Source organism: Agelaius phoeniceus, chromosome 1 (genome assembly GCF_051311805.1).
Source record: "Agelaius phoeniceus isolate bAgePho1 chromosome 1, bAgePho1.hap1, whole genome shotgun sequence".
NCBI classification, from domain to species: Eukaryota; Metazoa; Chordata; class Aves; order Passeriformes; family Icteridae; genus Agelaius; species Agelaius phoeniceus.
The window spans coordinates 74,457,817-74,483,547 of record NC_135265.1 but is presented as its reverse complement, the minus strand read 5'-3'; the positions used below and the strand labels follow the sequence as shown (position 1 = coordinate 74,483,547).

General features: G+C 36.3%; 1 long non-coding RNA gene across 1 annotated transcript in view; it reads left to right on the top strand.

The window, feature by feature from the left end:
* Nucleotides 1-25,731, top strand: part of LOC143694603 (uncharacterized) — a 218,144-nt gene that overhangs the window by 105,107 nt on the left and 87,306 nt on the right. Inside the window, exon 3 of the long non-coding RNA XR_013183171.1 lies at nucleotides 1,746-1,923. This is a non-coding gene — a long non-coding RNA (uncharacterized LOC143694603). The remainder of the gene's footprint in view (nucleotides 1-1,745; nucleotides 1,924-25,731) is intronic.

Here is a 25,731-nt window from a genome sequence, read left to right as displayed (position 1 = left end):
TTCAGCTGGCATGTAGGCCAATCAACCTGTGTTCCCAGTCCAGATAGTGGCACCCAGTCCTTCCATCGTTCCACTTGTTGGTGCTGTGTGCACACAGGTGCCTATGCCCCGGGAATCTCCAGTTTTTGGTGTTAAAAATTTCTCATTCTAGTCTCTTGAGTTGTTGACATTACAGAAGCAGTTGCTGACATTACAGACCTCCAACCTGTGGTCTGCACAAGTACTGCACTCAGACCCTCCAGTACACACATGCACACAGGAAGAGAATTAGAAAGAAAGTCAATAAGAAGTGTGACCAGATTAAACTGTTCAAGTACAGGATGTGGCTAAAAAAGCGAAGTGATCATACATTATTTATTTTCAAGCAACCAGTCCTTTTATCCCTTATCCCTCTATTTTCCACACACTTTTTCCTTCCCAAATTGCCTAAATCCATCACTTTCCCTGCCTTTTATTCCATCTCCTGTTATCCCATACTGTGTCCTGTGCAATCTCTGTATATGTCCCATTCACCCAGGAAGCATCACCTTTTCAGCTGGCAAGACCCTTCATGCCTGACCCTTGATTGGTTTCACACCTGCAAAATGGGGCTGAGGATTTTCTGGGACAACCATGAGAGGGGCCTGAACATGATATCCCCTTCTCTGTATCCATATTGGCTTCCTGCCTCCCACTGAGAATCTATGTGCCTCTCAGTTTCTGAAGATGGGCCTAATATAGGCTGATGGTTCCTCTGATGGACTTGAGAGCAGCCAGGGTAAGGATCCTTTTTAGGTGTGCAGATGGGCTTTTATTACCTAATCTAACATAATAGACTGCAATTTTTTGAGTATTGTACCTGGGCAAAAGCAGTTTATTTCTCCCTAGAAAGTCTCTAAAAATCCAGCAGTGATTTCTATAGGTATAGTCTGTATTTTATGAGTGTGCATTCAGAGTAATATAAGTGAGTTAAACAGTTATTTAATGATGTTAAATGTCTACCTGAGCTTCTTTTTATAATGGGCAAGACATGTCATTCTTGGGTGATATACTTTAATGGTCTCTATGCTAATATCTTCAATTGCCTTCCAGCCATTTCTGGGTAGGTAGCCAGAAGAAAACTCTGACTTTTGGTACTGTGTCAGCCAAATGAGGTACTTGGACGTCTGTTGTGGACAGGTAGCACCTGGACCCTGTATCTAATCTCTCTATTCTTTATGACTGAACAACCATGCAGTCTATTTGAACTGTTGAATTAATTATATTCCTTTTCCATTTGACCTTACCTAAGAAGATTCTGAGTTAAATTCATTTTGACAGGTGCACTCCTCCTATCTGTCTCTGTCAGACTGTCTTCTACCTAAACATCTCACAACTTTGCAGTCTGCTTACTTTTGCCTGTTGACTATTTCTTCTTGAGTAGACTAATGTTATTGTAGCCTACTGGACTCTAGAGAGATTAAGAAATGCTTCCTTGTTTTTTTTTTTAATAGTTCTTAGTGATGTTTGAAGAGATGGTGATACTACCAGCATGGAACTTTGAAACTCATGAGTCTTTGAACTCATGTTACATGCATGGATTGCACAGCTTCAGGCCTAGCTTAGGCAATATTATTTGTTGTTCACTGTAAAGTGGATAATCATAGAACCATTAAAATTGGAAAAGACCTCCAAGATCAATGAGTACAGCTTTCAACCAAGTACCACCATGTCCACTAAAACCATATTACAAAGTACCACATCTATTTGTTTTTGAACACTTCCAGGAATGGGGACTCCACCACTCTCTTGGGAAGCCTGTTATGTACAACCTGAAGATACCTTCTCACAACTTGAGGCCATTTCCCCTTGCCTTATCAAGTCCTAACAAATGCTTATGTAAGTTAGAGAAAACAAAAGGAATATTTATGGAGATTTGACCTGTGAATCCTTCACATATTTGCAGTAAGTAATATGTTTCCGAGAAAATTACACCTAAAGAGTAAGCTATCCATCTTTTATGCTAAGGGGGGGAACAATCACGTCTGCTAAGTGAGTTGTAAAATGGGTGGCGCAAAAGTTTTGTCCAGTGGCTCTCTTCAGTGATGATCGTATTCTTATGTTTGTTGACACACTATATTATCTATTTTACTTGTAACTACAGTTTAAAAACCCTGCTGCTGCTGAAGCTGTTTCATACCTTAACTGCTAGGTATTAATTTTCACCTATTTCTGTTCTTTTTTCTTTTTGTTTTGTTTTGTTTAATTTTTTGTTGGGTTTTTTTTTGGTTTTTTGTTTAGCAGTTTTCTTTAGAAAATCTTTTAGGTGTTCAAAACATCCTTAAAAGCCTGTTAGGAGACTTTAATATCTTGGGTGGAAAGATTAACAAACTGCAGGAACTCTTTGTGCAGTGAAATTTAAAATATTGAACATATTATAACTGTAACAGACAGCCAACAGGCTCTGCAGATACCAGAAAAAAATCTGCTTAGTGGCCTACAGCAAAAAAAACCTCAGTTAGACTTATTAGCATGTGAAGGAAAAAACACATTTCAACATTCAGTTACTTAAATTTATTGCCTTTAAGAGGAATTGGAGAAAGTTTCCTTTCATGATGTACAATAAGGCTAATATTTTTCTCCACAACACAAATGCTTTTGCTAAAAAATATATATATGGATTATTAGATCTTCGTTTCCTCCTTTTTGCCTGAAGATACTGGCAGGGTCTTTGAAGGACAGAAACATTAACATCACATGACGACACTGTCTGAGTCTCAGCCTCTAGAGAAAGGATGTAGATTCATATTTGCCAGGCAGTAAACACTGTCGTTTATGCAATACACAGGTTTAGTTTGAAATAATTGGTATGCTCCCTGCTGAGTTCCAAGATCTTTTGAATTCAGCAGAAAGGTATGTAGCTCATCTGAGTTCAGTATGTATTAATTTTCCCCAGTGTTATTTGTAGGAAACATAGAATCTAATTGTGGTTTCTGTTTGTGAGGTAGTTGCCTTGAAGACAATGGTGGGAAACACAGCTACACTGAAGCATGAACAAAAGCAATGTGCAAAAGGAGAATTTGGTGCAAATTTTGGTGCAAAATTTTGTGCAAAAGGAGAAACAGCTTCATTCTTTGGCATCTCTGAACCTAGAACAACTGGCATCACTCTTGCCACAAAAATTCATGGGACTGCTTTATGATGTACAAGTCATGGTGACATTTCAGCAATCTACAGGCTTGAGGTGCATTCGGTTTGACATGCATTGTTGAAATCAGTGGAAGCTTAAAAATTTATGTCTCAAATGAAATATTTGTGAGCAGGGCTTCAAAGCTATTGCAGCTGTGAGGTAGTTGGAAAGATGTTTTCCAACAGATATGATAGATGTATCCCAATAGATCACATTGCAAAATTGGTGTAACACTTGCTAAATAGTTACAGGAGCAGAAGTATATGCTTTGCAATGCTGCATAAGAGGAGTACTTTACAAATGCAATCAGTAGCAACTGTTTTTAGAGGGGAATAACTTTTGGAAATGCTTAATGAACTAGTAAAATTTCTTAAAGTTATAAATATTGCATTTCTCAGTCCAATGGGACTTTTCTGTTGAGGATATAAACTTGATTATAAGACATAATGCCTCAGACAGCACAAGCCCTGAGGCGCTAAGCGTTTTAAGGCAATGATACCAAAGTAGTTCTGAGAATAAAGGCAGTCTGAGACATAAAATAGGCTTGGTTTTTTTGGCTGCCTTTTGCTTCATTGAATTCATCTCCATTTTTGCAGAGTGATGGTAAAACCAGCATAAAGAACTATCAAATCAAAAAAATGAAATATAAATTGTTCCAAAAGATGAACGACAACATCCCAAACATATCTGAAAGCTACCACAATCTGGCAGTCTTAAAAGCAGAACCCTGACCTCCTTAAGAGATTGAATTGATGCGCACATTGTATTGATATGGTGGATCACTCACAAACGGTGAGTGATCCATTTGTCACTGCATACTGCTTTTCATAAGCTGGTCTCTGTCTCTTGTATGAGAAATGCTTTTGTTTCCTCTTTAAATTCTGTGGCTACCTAGTTTGCTTTTTTCCTGGCAGAGTCTAGCACCTAGAAAACTTAATACAGAAGAAGCTGTAGGTAGGTGTCTACTGTGCTCTGCTGCAATGCTTTCTGAAGATACCAAAAAATTGTGAAACTTCTGGAATTTTTTTTTGGCTAACTTGTCTTGTTATATACCTATTGCTTTTCTAGAGAGAGTGGAGATAGTGTGAATGTATGTTGAACAAATTTTATTTAAACTAAAGTGAAAGGCCAGAAGGATCCATGTAGGAAATGAAAAAGTCCAAAATTCTGTAATTCCACAAATATTGCGTTTTGGGGAATTCTTCAAATTGAGCCAATCTACCATAAGTTTGTGGTGCTCATATGATAAAGTGAGTATTTGAGTAGCAATGAAATCAATGTTGTATTACATCTGAAGAGATGTATGTATTGCCTAGGGAATTAGAGAACTCTGGAATAGGAGCATTTGCAGACTGAAAAATCAGGCCAGTTTTAAGCTTTAAAACTGATTTTTACAAAATTCTCTCACAAACAGTATACTTCTTGCTCATGGTCATTCTTACACAATATTGATCATCATTGCTATATATGAAACATGTAGTTTTTAAGATATATGTTCTAAATTGTCTTGAATATACAATTCCGTATTTAATAATGACTGCAGTTCTTGTTGGTCCTTACTTTCAGAGACCTGAATGATCAGGCTTGAGAGTTCTTTGATGAGACAAGTTGGAAGTGAAATAGGCTTGCCTCTTTTATCTGTCATATGCCAGATGTTTTTATGCTATTGCTCCTCCTGAGAAGGGGAGTCTGCTCACCTGCTTGTTTGGTTTGCTTCTGTCCTGCCAATTGTTCTTCCAGGGTGTTCAGCTGGACTTCTGCCACTTTTAACTCCCCCTGTTTATATGTTTTTTTCCTGACAATTTTTATTACTTGAGTGCCTCCTACCTGCAACTGCATCTACCTGTCTTTGCCTTCTTTGCTCGCATACTTTACTAAAATTTTATCTGGCAATGTAATCACAGTGTTGCAAAATGCATGCATGTATTTGGGTTTAAGCCACATTTATATTAATCATGTCCTGATTGATTATTCATAATTAATAGATGATGAAGTCTTGAACAATGTATGAATCAAATACAGTTTTTCAAATAGCAGAAATAAAAGTTTTCTTTAATTGAAGAATATTTGAACACTGTTTTTTCAACTATACTAGATATTAACTTTTGCCATCTTATCTGTAGGTCTTAGGGTGATAGAAGTGTTCAGTATAAAAATCCCATGGACACTGTTTCAAAATATCAAGAGTATTTCCTTAAAGTAATTAAGACAGAAGATTTATATTACTCGTAAAATAGCTCAGTTCTAGTTTGCTTACATTTCTGAAGGCAATTTATTAACATTACAAATGTCTGTGTAGTTTTCCTAATGCAAACATTATCTCATAACATTTTCCAAGTAGTGTTGAGAATAGCCATTTACCCAGTTAAGAGTGTTGCACTTCAGATGCTCACAGGTAGTACATAAATAAATAAATAAATAAATATCTAATTCTATGCACTTGAAACGTCTTCAACAATATCTGCATGTGATATCAACCTTTCAATTGTATAAATGCATTCCTGAAATTTTGCCTTAGTTGGTTTGGTAATTTAATTGTTTCTCCCAGCAGAAATAAGGACCACAGTGCCTTTGTCTTATTTGTCTTTGTTCTAAGTGATATGTGTCTGTAGATATCCTCACACATTTTGTACTAGACATTTTGGAGGCTGGAATTGTATGATAAATTGCAGAATCATCCAAGACAATTACTTTAACACCTCCTGAGTAAGCAGCTATTCCTTCTCTGTCATTGTTTTTCAGTTAGAAACTCTTTGTTGGCACAAACAGTTCAAAGCAGAAATTAGATTTCTTAGGAGAGTTTTTATACAGATACAGAGCAGTCACTGTCTTTTTCTCTACATTGATCTCTAAGCTTTGTCACCATTTTATTCTAGGTTTATTTTAATTCTTTGAAATTGTTTGTCTTATTGTGATGAAGGACTGGTTTTGTTGCAGTACTGTGGCTACCTGGCAGATTGCTTTAGTTGTTCCAGCATTTAGAAATATTGAGGAGTAATAATAAGATAAAAGGTTAGAGAAAATTCTGTTTAGCAAATTAAATCTTATTACTTCCTCAGCATAAATCGCCAGGTATGTAAAAATTATTTTTTGAGTCTAAAACAAAAGATAAATATTATTACCCTGTAGCATAGAAAATTAGGCAAAAGAAAACATTCATATTAAAGATATTTGCCATCAGCTGATGCTCTCTGAAAAACACTGAGCTAGCACCTCAATGCCATCCTTGGGTGCAACTGCATCAGCTTCCATAGATCTGTCTGCAAGTTCTGTGTGTGTTTTGCACCATGGTACAGAAAACAAGAAATGCGATGCAGCTGCTCCCTCACTTTTGCCTCAGGGCCTTTACTGCTTCTTACAAAGGTTTCACATGGAGATATGGAATTGAGGGCAATTGTTCGGTACAGAATGAGTATTTCAAACAAGCTATTGCTTGGTGTCTGTTTCAGAAGAATTTAAACTGATGTTTAAATGGCAGATGAAGAGCTAATATTTCAGTTTCTTAAGAAAAAAAAGCCAATCTTAGCTTTTAGAGAGTCCATACTTAGGATTAATTTTAGCTATTGGTATAGTTAGTGTGAGTATAGTGTTGATTGTTCATCATAGCTTTTTTTTCTGGAAACTTCCATACATACTCTTAACTCCTGCCAATTTATTACCTCTAAGACACAGAAAAATCCACTTCCACGTTTCAAAATCCCAGCAGATTTTTCACATCATTTAAGTGCTGATTTTGGCTTTAGAAATCAAACGTTTTTATGCCTTGTCTGATTATGTTTTTTAAAAGCTGAGTTTCAAAACCATAGTGAAAAACACATCATGTTTAGTTCAATTCAAGGGCTAACAAAATCAGGAAAACAGCTAAGAATCTCAGATGCATGATTTGCTTCATATACTATGTGGAAATTACATGGTCAAACCTCTCAGACCAAAGATTTTTTTTGTTAGGTTACAGCAATGAACTGTTGCAAATGGATTGAATATTGGTGAATTGTATCAACTGATATATTTTTAAATTTCTGTCTCATATGCCATGGAACATGCTGCCTTTTACCTCATGATGACAAAGCTTTTGTTTTTGGAGACTGGGCTGCTAAAGCTTTTGCTAAAGGTGATGATATAATGTCTGTAATACTGAGAATTGTTTCTGAGTTCACTTTGAGAAGATTTTGTGAATCTGGTGGGTTGCACTTTGTCAGAGGTTGTCCTATTCACTGTGAATTTCTGAGCTGAATAATAGTTGCTGAACCCAAGTCTAAAGAGACACTTTTTCTCAACTCTGATTGCAGATGGCATTATTGAGGTAGCCACATCCAGAACAACTGACAGAGTAAAGAATCAGTCCCTTTAGGGCTGTCATTGCATGCAATAAATTTGTTTTACAGTACAATACCTTTTGTAATGCTTTGTCCCCTTCCTGCTGGAGCCAGAAGCCTTTTAGCATGTTGTCTGCATAGAATAACAGAGAGATCCTACTAGATCACAGCAACACTGGAGAAAACAGAAATTAAAATGGTTCTATGACCATTTTTTATGAAACCTTGAAAAAATGAATAGTGGTTTCATTCCCTGGTACACATTTGACTCTTCCTCAGTTTCCACGACCATGAACTGAAGAGTATCATGATTGATCTTGGCCTTCAGTAATTTCCTAAACAGCAGCTGACCCTGCTTATATCAACATTCTTTCCCTTTCCATTTTTTGTTTCACCAGTGTGTCCTTTTTTAAGGTTCTTGTACAGTAATAAAGCAGTTTGGAGTAGATATACCACTTCTAATTATTTGGGTGGAAATACAACTTGATTTGGTAGTCCCTTTCCAAGCAGAAGCTTCTGTTTGTTCAACAGTGTTAAATCATAGGAGAAAGCTTCCATTTGAATTGTAGATTGCCTAAGAACTGCAAAACTAAATTAATAAAGAGATGCAAACAGTGACTCAAGATCATAGCAGCACTGAAAAACAGAAAGTAAAAGCAGAGTAAAAAGATAGATTTATAGTCTGAAACAATAAACCATCATGATTCTTGTTTCTCATGGAATGACCCATTCTAGTACTCTTACCTCCAACAGTATTTGTTTAATATAAATTCTGGAGAAGCTATTTAGTGAAGTGAAAGGAAAATGAAAATGTGTGAATTCTGCAGTTTCCAGAGAACTTCCTCTCTGAATTGACCATGATATTTAAAAAAACCAATTTATAAAATAGGGGTTTACTGAAAAAAACTATTATGATTTGCGTGCACCTCTACCTTTTTAGAGTTCCTTTTATTTCCATCCACCTACTTATATTAAAAAACCTGACTTTGTTAAAGATTGTTGTTTGTTTCCCTGTTTTTCAATGAAGCAAGTTTAATTAAACAAAGATTAGATGTTTTTTATGGATTCTTCCCTAGTAGATTTTGCTTTCTTTTGATATTTTTCTCATATAACTTGATTCTCAAGCTGTGACATATGCCTGTGAATCTTCTCAGGACTAATTTGAATGAAAAAATAGAAAACAACTTCTAGCTTGAGGGTTAAATTATTGTAAGCAGAATAACTTTGCTTTAATTGTATTCAGCATGGTTTTGTAGTTTTACAGCTTGACCAAAATTGAGTTACAATAGACAAGGCTCATAATGCATTTGAAACAAAATGGTTTTGCTGTTCAAAATGTTAAAATAAAAAAGACATAGCATAATTAATACTAAGAATTCTCTGTGGTAATGTTATCCAATCAAATGCATAAACAAGTTTCTAGTTAAACAAGCAAGTTATTTTATTGCAGTCAAGTATTTGCTACCCCTCTGGTTTCATCTGGCAAGCTTCAGTGGAAAATGAGACTGTTTTTGTATCTTTTCTTCTTTCATATAGAAAGAACTTTTCAGACATTTCATATATTCCTAGCTGGATTTTTCTCCCACCAGAGAACAGGCAGTGTAGTCAGAAATGTATGAACCTGTTTGATCAAGTTTGGAAGCATAATAGGACTCATGCATTCAGCATGCAGCAATAAGGTTTTTCCAGGTTCACTTTGGGAAGTATTTACCCTAACAATGTATTCAGGCAGGTTCCCAGGCCTGTGTTTGGCCCCCATGACAAGGGAGCATTTTGCAAGTGCCAGAGTCCCCTGCTTCTAACAAAACAGAGCTTACAGCAGTGGTGGGCCTGCTTTTCCAAGAACACTTCAAGGCTGGAATATGCTCCTAATCTGACTCCAATTTCTCTATAGCTATCTTGATACAGCACTCTGCAGAGTGCCAGCATGCTAGCCTCATAGTTCCAGAGAACCAGAGATTGTGGACTTCATTTTAAGGCACTCTGAGAGAAAGGTAAAATTTTTCCGTAGTTAAAATCAGTTGGGTTTTTTCTGGCACTTAAAGCAAGTTTTAAGGCTATGACAATGCTAAAGGCCTCTGGAAACGGACAAAGTCTTTTCCAGTATAATCCGTTGCCTATTAATCTTAGGCATATAAAAGGAGGTATTCTACTTATTTTTTCTACTGTTTCCATTCTATTTTGCACTAGAACAGGTCAGTTGGCATTCAGAAGCAGATACATCCTCCATGCTTAGCTAGATCCTGAGCAAAAATTTTAGGAAGTATTTGAGTAGGTCCTAGTGATAGAACCATGGTTTGGAGATAACACTGTCTGTTCTGGTATCATTTACTGATGTATAAGTAGAGCATAAAAGGATTTCATCAAGAGTTTCTTTAACTTTTATAAAAGTATTCTTTTATACAAAAGATAATAGATATTATTTCAGGACCAGGAGGTTATTTTCCTTTTCTTCCATGGTGTGGGTTAAGAACTGAAAATTATGTGAAATTATGTTTTACTCTTAGTTGGTATTTAATTCCCAATCTATAGCAAATATGAATTAGAACTTATTTATACTTTAAAACACAATTATTTTTTTTAAAGAAAGCTCATTCAGGGTTTCTTGAAGAAAAGGAGGTCCTTAGACCTTGATTATATAGCTATATAATTTTAAGTATCCTGTAAAAAGACAATGGACAGAGGTAGCTAGTATATTTTGAAGTTAATGGTTTCTTGTGGGAATTTTTGATTTTGTTTCATTAGTGCATTTCATTGGAACATCACTGCATATGAAAAAAAAATATTAGTATTATTATTAATGCATTTGATGCACTTATGTATCAATAAGACAATGTTAGAAGCAAGGCATGATCTCATCAAATTTAACAAGACTGTAAATCTCTGAATTGTCTTATCATCAAGGTTAGCAACACTACATATGGAGGAAAAAAAACCTGTCCCTTTCTCTTCAAATTACACCAATTATATCAGTTTGTTCTGTACTAAAAACAAATGTGACCCATGCATAAAGCTGCAGGCTAGAATTTTAGAAGAGCCTAAGGGAACATATTGCTGAAACCTACCAATTTTCAGTGAGAGTTGGAATGCACTTCATATTTCTATCTTTGTATAAGTTTTTGTTCCTACATTTGATGTATCTAAATTAAAATACAGTCTGAGATGGTTCTGTTACTAACTTAAAGGTAATTTTTTTCACTGAGACAAACCAACAAAAAAAATGTCTGACCTATGTTTTTTGGAAGCAACGCCTTTGTGTGTTGTTTTCTTGTCCATTTCATTTATGGACTAAAAAAACTATCAAAGGAGTGGAGCCCAGAAATAGCAATGCATTCCACTTTACCCTAAAGAAATTACCCTTTCAGATGCACTATTGTCACTTACAAAATAAGTGGACTGTGTGTACTTTCTATGGAATGTGCCATTTGGCCTTACTGATTGCCACTGGAAGTGTTCATTAATCTACCTGCCTGACATCATCCTTTTCATGAAATAGGTCTCTAGTTTTGTTGCTTTTGCTAATGCTTATTCTTTTTGCTTATTCCTTTCCTTTTCCTAATTGTGCTTTCAATTTTATGGTGATGATGGACGTTGTATGCATGTGTGTATAGTGCTCTGTCTGATAGAGGGTTGCTACTTTGCCACACGAATGACAGGCTCTTGTCTTTTTTTGACTGGGAATCTGTTGCAGTCATCAGTGCAACAGCCTCTAAATGCATTAGTGAATGAATCAGAAATTCAGTGATCTAAGCTGGAAATAATTTGATCTGGGAAAATTTCAGGGAGTATGCAGATACCTGCTTCATCTTGCAGATTATGTGGTCTAATAAGCAGTTATGAACATGGATAACTTTATAGATGTGCCTAGTTTATTTTAAAAGGACTGTCTATCTGAATAAATAACTCTTGCATGGAAGAATTTGCAGAATAAGGCTTTTGATTAACATATCGTAAAATTTCCTGAGTTGGATGGAACCCACAGGGATCATCAAGTCCGACTCCTGGCTGTGCACAGGATACTCCAAATGTTGCATCTTGTGCCTGAGAGCATTGCGCAAATACTTCTTGAACTCTGGCAGTCTTGGTGCTGTGACCACTTCCCTAGGGAGCCCATTCCAGTGCCCAACCACCCTCTCGGTGAAAAACCTTTCTCTAAAATCCAACTTAAACCTCCCCTGACGCAACTCCTGGCCATTCCCTTGGATCCTGTCACTGGTCACCACAGAGAAGAGATCAATGTCTCCCCATCCTCTTCCACCCTTGGGGACATTGTAGACTGAAGTGAGGTCTCCCCTCAGTCTTCTCCAGGCTGAACAGACCAAGTGCCCTCAGCTACTCCTCACATGGCTTCCCCTCAAGACCCTTCACCACTTTTGTAGCCCTCCTTAGGATGTTTTATCAAAGCTTTATATTCTTCTAATATTGTAGTGCCCAAAAATGCACAAAGTACAGAGCAGAGCAGGACAACTCCCTCCCTTGCCTGGCTGGCATTGCCGTACGTGATGGCCCCAGGACAGGGCTGGCACTCCTGGCTGCCAGGGAACTAGTGGCTCATGTTCAACTTCACCAGGACTCCCACATCCCTTTTTGTGGGCTGCTCTCCAGACTCTCTGTCTGTACAGACACCTGTGTTTGCCCTATCCCAGGTGTAGAATCAATCATTTTCCCTTGTTAAACTTCACGTGGTTGGTGATTGCCCATCTCTAATTTGTCAAGGTCTCTCTGCAGTGCAGCTCTGCCTTTGAGTCAGCAGGTCCCCCCAGTTTAGTATCATTGGCATATTTACTTAGTATGACTTCTAATCCTTCATCCAAGTAATTTATGAAAATGTTAAAGTGAACTGGTCATAAAATTTATCCCTTCCGAACCCCACTAGTGACTGGTCACCAGCCGTGTTTATCCAGCTGTCTGCTGGATACATTTTATCTAGAAGACCATGGTGAGGGACGGTATCAAAGGCTTTACTGAAATTCAAAAGGATTCCATCAATTGGCTTCCCTTGATCAACTAGGTGGGTAGCTGTCATGAAATTAAATTGGATTTATTGATCAGGACTTTCTCCTCATGAACCTATCCTAGATGTGACCAATGTGTGTGTTGTCTTTATTTACATGTTTTTTAATAACTCACTGAATAGTCTTATCTATAATTTAACAAGGCACTGAAGTGACACTGACAGGTCTATAGTTTCCAGGGTCATTCCTCTTACACTTCTTGAAAATCAGGACCATGTTAGTCAGCTGGAACCTCTCCAGATTCCCAAGACTGTTCAAAAATTATTGAGAGAGGTATTGGGATGAGATCAACCATCTATTTGAGTATTCTTGGATGAATTCTACAAGCCTTCCTAGACTCATAGGGGTCCAGCTGGACCAGGAAATTCTGCACAAGTTCAGAGTTATCATTTTAAGAGTTACAGCTCAGAGTTCTGAGGAACTCCTGCAGGCGAAGAAAGCATTAAATATCTCTGCCTTGTCTAGGTTCTTGTTTGTGAGGCAACATGGATTTTTCAATATGTTGGACTTTCAATATGTTTGCAATGTTTAGCTGTTTAGAAACCACCACCATTGTATACAGTTTGCCATTTAAGCCTCAGATTTATTTTTATTAGAAATGTAATAATTTAATAAGAATGTGATATTCTGTTAGCATTGATTTATCATCCTTTCTCACTCTTTCATTCTATTACTTTGTGTAAACTCTGTAACAGACAAAATCATTGTTGTGCATTTGTTTCTGTAATAGCATAGGACAAATCATTAGCTGTTTCAATAGAATGCTTGACAGGTTTTAATACACCCAGTAATTCTGTCCAAGTGGAATATTATTTGCTGTATGCATGCAAGGTGTTAACTCGAAGAAAACAGCTCAGAAGTTATACTATACTATATTATAATGAAAAATAAATATAATATAGTTAAAAATGCTTGGAAATTGAAAAAATGTGTGAGTTCATAAAAGGAAAATATAGTGAAAAAATGCTGCCCTTACTGTTATGAGAAATGAAAGTACGAAAATATATTAAAAAGGAAAAAGGAATTTTACTATTTTTGTTCTAATGCAGGTTTAAATTAATCTATTTGAATGGAATTTTTATGTGAGAGTTTGTGTTCATTTGGGGTTAGGCTTCTCCAGCATTTATTCTTACCATTTATTCAGGTCAAATACCAGTTGTAGCTATCTTGTACCTCTGAACCTGCTGAGGCCCAGATGTAGGGCACAGTGTGTAATAAAGGTTTTAGATTAGAGACACAAGTTAAAGCATTCATGCAAGGAGCAAGTTGCTGTGCAGTTCATTCCTTTGAATAGATGATTTTGGGTTTATCCCTGGTTTGATGATTACTCCCTTGAAATACAGATGATTTTCAAAAATAGGGAGTTTGAAAGCATCACATCCTGTACAGAGAAAGACAGTTTGAGTCTGAAATGCTGGCTACATAGGAAGTGCAAGCATTGTGGTCTAAATCCTATTCAAGTTGCATTACTTAATTTTTCAAAGCAGAATCTTTCAGTTCTTGAGTGATCCTACCATGATTTATTAATAATTTAGGCTAGCTATTTTTTTTTTCTGTGAAACAGACATGTTATGAAGTTCTTACTAGAGAATAAATTGTTTGCTTTACAGAGGAAAAATACTCCAAATGAAGCATTCTTAAATGTGTTCAGTACTGTTATGATTAATGTTATTTCCATTTTTTATTCTTAAAACAGTTCCCTTGTCCCTTAAACTTCTTTCCCAACTATTAGCAAAGCTTCCTTTTTTTGTCCTTTATTGATCCATGGAAGATTATTCATGATTTGGTCTTCTTCTACTTGCCTTGTTTTCTCTGACACTTGTGCTGGCATAATTTGCTCATGATCCTGATTTCTCTTTTAGCACCTAGTAAGTGTTTGTAGCATTTCCCATGGTATCCCTGGAAGTACTGATGAATAAGGATTTTATGATTTACAGGCAGCCAGAAAGGAAGTGTTTACATGTATGCATTTGACTAACACAGTAGCTTGTGTGATATCAGTTGTGACCTATAGAAGAGAAGGAGCACAATTCATGATTCATCATTTGTCTGTAGTGTGAGGAGCAGATTCTGCTAGTAAGGGTGACACCCTCACACTTATGGCTGCCCTCTCTGGTCCAGAATAGTGTTTCAGCTGGTGCCAGTCCTCCAGCAGGTCAGTTGCAATAAGTCACATGCTTAAAATCAGAACACAAATACATTTGACGCCAATTGGATATGCAAATAGATCTTTCCCTTACTGAAGTTCCTCTTTATTTAAATGAAAGCTTGATCTGAGGCATTATGCTCACAAAGTGAATACTTGCATAAAGAGAATTGAGGATATAGCTTTAGTACATTCAACATACATCATTAAGATATATTCTTGCTGAAATTTAAGAGTCTAAAATATCAGTTGGCAGAGGAACACTCTGTAAAGTCATTTGCCCTTTTATAGAAATAAAAATGGCTTAAATATATTTCTGGTCTTAAGTTACAGCCTTTCTAGAATTCACATTGCAAAACATATAAATCTATATTCTTTTAGTGGTTTAAAAGCATCAGTTGATATGAACTTTTATATGTCAAGAATATTCAGCATGAGCAGACTACTCAGTTTTCATGTAAAATTTTGCAACAGGAGTCGGCTGCTCAAATGAAGTTTCCTGTGCTCACTTTGTGAGGCAACTCTTGTCTTTGCTTTGATGAGTATAAGAGCTGTAAGTTTTCCTCTTGAGGTAAGTTATTTTTAATGCAGAGACTACATCAAATGCAACTCCTTCAGTTTCACCATTCCTTTGGAAAACAGAGTGAGGACTTACATTCTTACAAATTGTAATCATGTTTATTTAGTTGTCTGCTTTTCTAAGTGAATTTTCAGTATTCCCCAACCAGATTTTAAATCTATGAAATCTTTGCTTCATACATTTTTAAATATTTTCTGTATCACACAATTGACATGTAACATTGTGCAATACATGATAATGATTAACTCTAAAAGAAGTCATCATAATATGGATAGTTTATTCTCTGTACCTGAAACTTGGGGAAAAACCCTCAACTGATTGTCTTTAAAAATAACAAATAATCCCATGTAATGAAAACAGTCTAACAGTGTCAGTTAGATGGTTGCTTACTTCAAGCCAGAGACAGCAACTTGGCTTTGTCCTCTTCAGGTTTTTTTTTCTTCAGACATGAGAAAAATGCTTATATAGTGCAGCTCCTCCTAATTTGTGATACTTTGACCTTACATTGCGTAGAGCTATTATTTTTTTCCAAATGCAATTTTCATCCCCAAGTATGGGTGGCTTCTAAAACACAGAGTAAAGGCTATGGCATATCCTGCAGCACCAAATTGTTCATTTTAGTTAAATGTGCACTTAGGGCAAGAACAGACAGAACACTAAAAATATATTTGGACTTAGACATTTCTTTCGTGGTTTTTAGTTGCATCCTTTAGGTCAGCCAAAATTCCAGAATTTTTTTGACTCTTGCCTGTGAAAGCAAGTTACTGTGTAAGCTAGTGTAGCCTGAATGTAAAAAAAAATGAGAGAGCGAAAAACATTGAAAATGGCATTCTTCAAAGTGTTGTGGGATATTTTGATGGGGTTGGTTGGTTGGTTGGTTGGTTGTGGAAGGAGACAAAAAGGCTTTGGAAACATTTTGAAAAGGCCTTTTGGCTAACATCTAGATGGCTGTCAGGAGATGTCAGAAAAATTTTCATCTGTGGTCTTAGGCTAGAATTAATTTCACTTAGCCTGAAGCACTAAACTGAGCTTGAAATATTCCCTGAGAATATTCCACAGCTGATTCATAGAGCTGCATGCCTTTGCAGACTGATTTACGTTACTTGCACTCCAGCTCACCAGGGGAGAAATATTTCTTTTTCCTCAGATTATATGAGGTGGTAATGATGACACACTGATTAATTTGGTTGCTTCCATTCAAAGCTATGAGTTATGAAAGCCTCCATCATGTGACCCCCTTCTGGCTGCAATGAGGGTTGAAGCTTTTTTGTGTACCTCAGTCACTTCCACCCATAATGAATGATAGAAACAGAAGAGAGGAGCTTGTTATATTTTTTTTTACATTTGAGGAGGTCAGGACACAATGGATAATATTCAGGTAGTAACAGAAGTTTCTGACTGCTTTTTATAAAGTTGGTTTGTTATTTTAAGAAGTAACTGCTGTTTGTTTTCCCTAGTCTCATGATTTTCATTACGCTAAATCATAATGATTTCAGTGGCTTCAATCTGCTCCTTAGTCAAATAACATTAAAAAGATTTAAAAATCCAAAGATTTTTTTTCAGAAGCAACACACAAACTACACCGCTATTGTTGCCATCACAGTCATTGTGGTACAGATCCAGAAAAAACAGAAGTAAATCTGTGCAATCACCAAAGCTAATATTGTTGTCTCATGTAAACAGTAAGACACGTGTCTGGCAAAATGTCTTTTGAAGTCTAAAGAAATCTCATGTGAAGGAATCTGCTTCCAAATAGTTTTTCTTACTCATGGTATTTGAATGTTTATTTTGATCAGTCTCTCACTTCATAATTTTGAAATATATTTTTAGAGACGTGATTTTTTTATTAAAAAGTAAGATTATTTTCAAGATAATTTTAGTCTTTATGTCATTTAGGCCTAGGTTTTTACTTTGGTATGGAAAAGTTCTAATTCTATTAAGCTGCTCTTGCTTAAAAGCCTACCTAAATATCACTTGGAGAAGTTCTGTCTATAAAAATAGTAAAACTCCAAATGTTGTATTTCTCCATTACAAATCTGCAACAGATGCAATGTTTTTCCGGTAAGTATTTTCTTTTCTTTTTCCTTTTGCCAGCTAAGAAAATAACCAAATAACAAAGTCTTAGGAGACATAATTCCAAAGTTTAAATATTTTGTGGTGCTTCTAATTGAAATACAATTGATGGTTCATCCCACTAGCCTGAGACATTAGCTAATTCATCATGACTAATACGTGTATAGCAGCACTGACTTTATTCCCTTGGTGTGATTAGCTCAGTTGATATTAATAACCTCTACAAATACACCAAAATATATTTATTTTCTGTAGAATAATGACAGAAGACCGTAAATTTACCTATAGGAAGGTAAACATTTGTCTTCCTATGATTTTGACTATTCTGGTTATTGATACAAACACTAATTTATAGATGCTTCATTTTCTGACTTTGGGAGCTGTGTTAGTGCCGGAGCACCTTTTTTTACCAAGATCATTTAATCTCTCATTGGCAGAGATGCATCTGAAGCCTCCAGATGCAGGAGCAGGGAGGTCATCCTTCCCCTGTGCTTGGCACTGGTGAGGCCACACCTCAAGTGCTGTGTCCAGTTCTGGGCCCTCAGTTTGGGAAGGACGTTGAGAGGCTTGAGCACATCCCGAGGAGGCAATGAGGCTGGTGAGGGGCTTGGAACACAAACCCTCTGAGGAATGACTGAGGGAGCTGGGGGTGTTTAGCCTGGAGAAAAGGAGACTCAGGTGTGACCTTATCACTCTCTACAACTTCCTGAAAGGTGGCTGTAGCCAGGTGGGGGTTGGTCTCTTTCACCAGGGAGCAACTGACAGAATGAGAGCTCACAGTCTTAAACTGCACCAAGGGGAATATAGGTTGGATATTAGGAAGAAGTTTTTTACAGAAAGGGTGATAAAGTTCTGGAATGGTCTAGAATGTGGTGGAGTCACCATCCCTGGATGTGTTTAAGAAAAACTGGATGTGGCACACAGTGCCATGTTTTAGTTGAAGTGTTGGGGCATGGGTTGGACTTGATGATCTTTAAGGTCTCTTCCAACCTAGCCATTCTGTGAATTCTGTGAATTCTTTGAGGGTCTCCATTGGGAGCTCCTCCATGGTGTAACAGGCTGTGGTAGATTTGATTTGATTACTTTCAATGATTTCTTATTGTTTCTCCCTTATTAGAACTTTTCCAATTTAACAACCAGTCAAGAATAATTGATTTCCTCATCTGTTTTGAAGCACCGCATTCATATATGTCTTCAAATTAGTCGCTGCTTTGTTTGCACTTCCATTATGTGAATGGCCCACATTTAAAGACTATAAAAGGCAGATTATTTTTCCAAGGATTTTCAGTTCTAAAATATGTATGTTCCTGGGAAACTAAGGCAGATGAAGAGCAAGCATTAGGCAGTGAAGAACAGATGAAACAGTAGACATTGAAGATAGTTTCTGTCACAAACAAAAAGACTTTTTAGATCTCAAGATGACAAGAAACACACTTCATAGCTTTTGATCTCTTACTGTTACAGAATCAGTGCACTGTGAACTTATGAATAGTCTAGTTAAAATTAGTAGAAGACTGAGAGATATGTCTCTTTTATTATGAAAAGTCAGAGTGTCCAATGCCTGAAAATTTAGAAGCAGACTGAAAAATATTTCAGTGATTGCCTGGGCAATGCTGTTGATATCTTGAATTTTCAGTTTCCTTTTTTTTTTTTTAAATCTTATCATAGCTTTTCCATTTTTTGCATTTTCAGAGGTGGCATGGTATCCATCTAAACAGAGCTAAAAAGTAAGAATTAACAATAAAAATCCTCTATATCACTATATCATAAAGGTCTCTGTGTTACCACGTAGGGAGTCTGTCAGATTAAATATATATATATTTATTTATATTTAATTATGTGCCTCAACATGACTGAATTCAGTCATAACTAATTCAATCAGTCAGTCAGAAAGAAGCTTCACTCTATACGCATTGTAACTGTTAGTGCAGCTCTGGCCTGGACTGTTGCATCTCTCTGGTGGACTCATTAGGTTGGGCTTAAGGCAGAGTTCATGTGTTTACTCAGCTTTTGAGCCAACAGTGGAGCTCTTCCAGATGTTGATGGACTGGAGAGGTTAATTGTCTCTTGGACTGGCATCTGGCCTCGAGCTGCTGAGTGGTTCAGTTTGGCAAATTGTTGCTAGGGGTGAACCTACATTAGCAATTCAGCTGTGCCAGGGAATGTCCGGCTGAATGTCTTCACTTACTGGGCCTTAGTTTTCATCCCAGAATCATTTGTGAGTGCTTGAACTGTGCTTGTTTGGTGGGGTTTTTTTGTGTTTTGTTTTGTTTTGGTTTGGTTTGGTTTGGGTTGGTTTGGTTTGGTTTTTTTTGTGAATCTGAAGCAAAAGAGACATTACTGGAATAAAACTGGTGAATTTCAACTGACACAAAGAGTCATTTTATTGCATTCTGGAGCTAGTCTAAAGTACCATTCCTGGTCTACTTCATCCTCCCACCCCCATATCTGTGCAGTACCGGTTTTAAATCCTCAGCAACAATTGCTTCTCTGCCACCTGTGGCTCTGTTGCACTACACTACTTTGTCATGTAGACACAGTCAAAAAAAGTGATGATCTGAGTTGCTTTATGGCTTAGTTGCCACACATTGTGTAGGTACTGACAAGGCTTGTTTAACAGGGGAAAGAAGAGACCTTGGGAGAAGGCATTATCAATTATTTAGTGGTAGGTCCCAATTTTGCACCTAGACTTCTTGGCAAGATCTGCACTTGCTGTGATAGGGACCCAGAAGAGCACTGGAACCAGTACCCTAATTTTAGGATGGAAATTGTAAAGTCTGCCTTTTTGTTATCAGTGGTTCAACCATTACTTTTACTTGGGTTTGTATAATTCATGAAATACAGAGGATACCTGACAGCATTGCTGATGTAAGTTTCCAAGATAAATTTGGTCCTAAATGTTTTTTCGGGGGAAAATGTCAACATGTGAGTGGGCTTCTTCTGTTTTCTCTCACAATGCAAAGACAATTACAATTCCAAAGACAGTGTAATTTTTTAGTTTTTATTGTCTAGAAAGAGTGAAACTCTGTGAGAAGAGTAATGATAGACTTTCTGGCTGAAGCCAATACCTAACAGAAACATACTTGCTGAACAGAAACACAGCATTTTACTGCATACTTAGACTGCTGAAAGAGATGTATGCTTACCTGTGGGCTCTGTTCCAGAGCCAGAACATTTGGATAAATCAAGTTAGCCACAGAATTTTTCTTGTTCTTATGTTGTTTAACTGTGAGTCCATCAAGCAAAGCACTAGGTAAGCTTTTTTATTGCACTGAATATTGCCACTTTTTAAAATTATGGTTTCAGTATAGCAACATTGGATCAAGCCTCAGTGTAGTTCATTGTTTATTCCTAATGTATTTTTAATACTATATTAGTCAGAAGTTTGTCAGTCTTGTAATCTGACAAATGTCTTGAATGGTTATGAAATGTACTAAAGTGAATGTTTAAAATACATAATTGAAATTAAAATTCAGTTTTGATCTATTTATTATTTCCATATTGACTTCCTGTTCTCTTTTTTTATAACAGTAATGTAAAGTTAAGATTAAAATTTATTCTAAAAAACATCCTACACACTTCATCACAGTATGTGTCAATCTACATAAATAGATGTAAACCAAAGTGTAAATTGACCATAATATTATGTATCACATCTTCAGAAAAAAATATTCATGCCCAGAAGACTGAGGTAGAAAACAGTTTTGTGAGGTTTTTTTTTAATAAGTTTTGACTAAATTTGAATAAAATTTTGAATTAAATTTAGATGGGTATTTCAAATGTTTAGTTATACACCAGCACCATTGCAGTCTTTCAAACTCAGTTGTTTTCTTTCACGAAGGCAAAAAAAACAAAATAAGAAGTCCTACACTTCCTATCTTTATTATTTCATTCATTCAGAAGCTCTCTCAAAATGGCATCTTTTCAGCAGCAAGAAATAAAGCGAGATTTCTAATATTCCTGAGGGTTTCTCATCTTAGTTTTTTTTCCCAAAAAATTAAGATCAGTGTAGGGCACAATTTATTTCCACACCTAATTTCAAAGGGCCATACAGTCATCCATTTTCCCCCCAAGATCCTGGTATCATTATTTGAAATGTAACATATCTGTGGTGCCAATTGCATTTGGGTTTGCTTTATAAAACAGAAATAAAGTGCAACAATCTACAATTTATTTTTGTTTGATTAAACAAAGTTTGCAATCCTTGGAGAGGAAGTTTGGAAGTTGATAGTACCGGGGGGGGGAAATACCTTTAAATTGAAAGAGCTTAGGCTTAGATTAGATATCAGGAAGAAAGTTTTCACTGTGAGGGTGATGAGTCACTGCATCAAGTTGCCCAGAGAAGATGTGGATGATCCATCCCCAGATGTGTTCAAGGCCAGGTGGGATGGGGTTTTAAGCAACTGGATCTAGATTTCCTTTGCCATGGCAGGGGTTTTGGAACTTGATCTTCGAGGCCCTTCCACCCTAAATTCTTGTATGATTTTGAGTTGTCATTCTGTAAACTTATATTAAAACAAATATTACTCTAAGTACATATTGTAGTAATACAGTCTTGAAAGCTCAGAATTCAGGCAGGGAGGCTGTTAGAGTGGAGTATGATCTCCATAGATGAAAGGCAAGCCAAATTTGCACAACGTTTGGGAACTTGGAAAGTGTGAGGCATTATCTCAGCTGGCATGAACTGGCATGGCTTGACTTGCAATCGGCAAGGAACAGGATCATCAGCGCATTTCTGTCACTAAATGTGAATGATCTATTTAAATGCATGAAGTCACAGGAAAATGAGAGGGAGCAAGCACCACATAGTAGAGTCTGAGGTCCTTCACATTAGATTAGCCTTGTATAGGAACTCTGGCAATGCAACGAAGCCATCCTGACTCAGACACCCACAGAGGAGTCAAAAAGTCATAATGACTAGAGCTCTTCTACTGGCAGAGATGATGAATTGCTTGTTATCAGCTCTAAGACTGTAAAGCAGAAGTCAGGAGCAATGAACAGGAGGTATCAAAGCACCAGAGTCATCTGTTTAAGTGAAAGAAATAGGGGCACAATCCAACAATTTAAACAACCTGTGAAGTGATTGTACACAGACCAAGATGCATTTTTTAAAGAAACACATTAGTGATCAAGATGGGAACCAGCTACTGATATGTTATCAGTAAAAGCAACTATAAAATATTGTGGGAAAGGATTTCAACAGCTTTGTCGCTTGGTAAATGATTTTGCTTTTCTTCTATGATAACCATTTATTTCCCAAGTAGGCTTTCTACGCTTCAGTCATTCATCTGTGTGGCTTAACAGAAGACTGTCCTGCCCACTGGAGTATTATCTTTCAGAAGTACACCATTAGCTGAGATTCCTCATTCCTTTAGAGGAGGGATATTGGGATAGTGGCAAAGGTTTTCACAGGTAAACACTGACAAACACAGGTTTTTAGTTGACCTGGGATTTTTCATAACAACCACAAGTCTGTTTCACACTCAGGTAAACAATGAAGTAAGAGCAGAAATTTGATCTTTTGTGTATTGCTGCATGCTCTCTGGCTTTCTGTAGAAGCCAAAGCACTGCAATGAAGTAAGTGCTGGTTGTATACTTCCTTCATGACAGGAAGATAATGTGTCATTCCTTCTGGCTTCATCTGGTAATTACTTCTTCTTCGTACCATAAAAAAAAAAAAAGATGAATTTTCAAGAAAGGGGGATTCCATTCATGTTGAAACTAATGGGACCATTTCTGCTGACATCTTCAATAGGCTTTGGATCATATAAGTGTTCTCTTGCCTGAGACTAAACATTACCTTAGTCTTACTCCTTTTAGTTTTGCTCACTGGTTCCTCTTTTCCTTTTAATACAAAAGTATATCAAGCAGCTCAGAAACATAAAAAAAAAAAGGAATAGGAAAATCATCAAAAGATTGGCAGCTCATTCAGAATGCTCTTTTATGGTTTGGGAATATATATTTTGCATACCAGATTAAACTTTCAGGAGGGCAGTGTCAGTTGCTTGGGATGGGTTTACTCACAATATCTGTGCTGAAATGCCTAGGTACTGATGGCATGTATTTATTTTTGATTCTTTGAAATCTAGTCCTTCTTTACCATAAACAGACTCCAGATTTTACTTCAGTTTTGTTCCATAAAATAGCTTTGCTGCAGGTTCAGCCTTACATGATGAACATATTCTGGTTCAGTAGTGGATGAGTGACGCTACTATGTTTTGTAAGAGATGCTGATGAAGTACAAGTTTATTTCAAATACGTGTGGGTCAACTGATAAAAAAGATTTGAAGATCACCTTCCCAGTTCAGAATTTATTTAACCCTGAATAAGAAGTGGAATTTAAATGCAAATTAGGAGAGAACTTTGTGGATATTTGCCTATGAGTGTGTGTTGCTGAATGCCCTCACACGTTGACTTAAATGCTGCCTTGTATTACATATTGTAGGATGTTTAGCAAGAATAAATTATAGATGGAACCTTTGCAAACATTATATTGATTAAAGATGCTGACTATTAAAGTAAGAGCATATTCATCTTCTGGAAAAAAATTCAAAGTTCTAATTCTAATGTTGTTAGAATTACAATAATTGTACACATGGCAATAAAATATGGAAGTTTAGTGTGATGTATTAGCAGAAAAAATTATTTCTATTTTGGGGATGCTTACCTTCAAGTAGTTTTTTGGATTTCATAGGTTGGAAACTAAAAATTTTTGGGATTTTGCAACCTTGTATGTCATATATGACTGTTTGGTGGCTGTTCAAAAGGAAGAAGATAAAGGGAGAATACTGCCAGTAATTCAAAATTGAGCTGATTTTTTCCTAAAAACCCTGTGTTCTGAAAGTATTAGTTTTCCTGAGTAAAATGTATGCAACAATATAATTTGAAATTCTATGTATAAAATATATATAATTGTACTGAAATTCTGGATTATCTCTTTAAATAAAAGTGCTAACACTAGTGGCTACACAAAACTCATCAAATTAATAAAGAAGTGGGATGATTCAATATTATCAGAACATAATATTCCCATTCCTATTTTCGGTATGCTAATTGTTTAAGCATAAATTAACAAATAAAAATTTTTAAGTTAGTGGCTCTTTTTGAACCTCATCATTCACTTTCAAGTGCACTTCCACATAAAGAATTCACTGGGGCTCAGGGAATGCTGGGGTAACGAGTATACAACTAGTGTAGTAAGATTGGTGAGAAACAAAAATAAGAATAAGCAAAGGAAAATGTTAGAAAGCATAAATAAATTTATTCTTATGAATGTTCATTTATAAAATATGGGAGATGTTATATGTTTCTTAAATTAATACACAGGCAAAATCATTTAGACAATAAATAGTATGGACTATTTACAGTTACCAACCAGACAAATCTTTATTGTCAAAGAAAGTAACAAATGGAGAATAAGCACATTTTGAAATTGTAACTTATGGACAAAGAATATCACTTTTTGCCATTGTGTCTCTCACAAGCGTAGCAGAGTGTGTAGCTCATTCTGACCATACCGTTTAGCATATGTTGCTTGGGTGTCTCTGTTGTTTCTATTGTGAGTATATACAAATGTGGAAGTGACTTTTCTCTTTTTTTTGAGACTAGTTACAGTAGCTGATAGTAGAAAGTAGAAGAATAGGAACAGATTGAGGCAATAAGAAAAAATTGATCTAATTTGAAAATGACTTCATCTCCAGACCAGAGAAACCCTGTTTCTTTCAGAGGTGGATAGATGTGCTCCTACTATCGATTGTGATCACAAAAATAATGAGTGCATCTACCTCCACTACTTTGGAGATTATGGAAAATGATTGAAATAAATCAGCAATACTGTTTGTGTTTCAAGAAGATGAAAATAACACTATGTCACTGACAGAAGTCTCTTATTTCAAAAACATACTCTGTGTTGATTAAAAAATAATGTTAACTCCATCTGAGGAAGACATTCTAAATCCAGATGGTTGAAAATCAACATAATCCAGAGTGATTATAATATTATTTTTTTAATTCTTTGTGATTGGCACGACTGAAACTCAGATTAATGGTTAGCACTGTAGACACCTTATACCACAGCAGGATAATGTCCCAGAGACAGTTTGCATGGTTATTGTGTTACCAGAACTGCTATCTCATGTTAAATGTGCTGATCCATCTCTGCAAACATAACTGCCAGATTTTCCTTTTCTTTTGTTGTTGCACTGGTGGCATCAGCTCTGTTTTATTTACAGTCATTCCCAAATGTGCTAAAAAAAGAGTGGGAAATCCTTTTTAGATATTTTTTCTTCTATTGTCTTCATAGCTAAAAAGTGTAGGCTTGCTTAGTTTTCTAAGTAAGAGAATCTCCAGCCTGGTTTTCCACCTGTACTTTGAATTCTAATTCAGTAGCCATTTGCCAGTTAATGAAAAAAATGTATGAAATCTGGACCAGATAAGCATGATAATCCATGGCA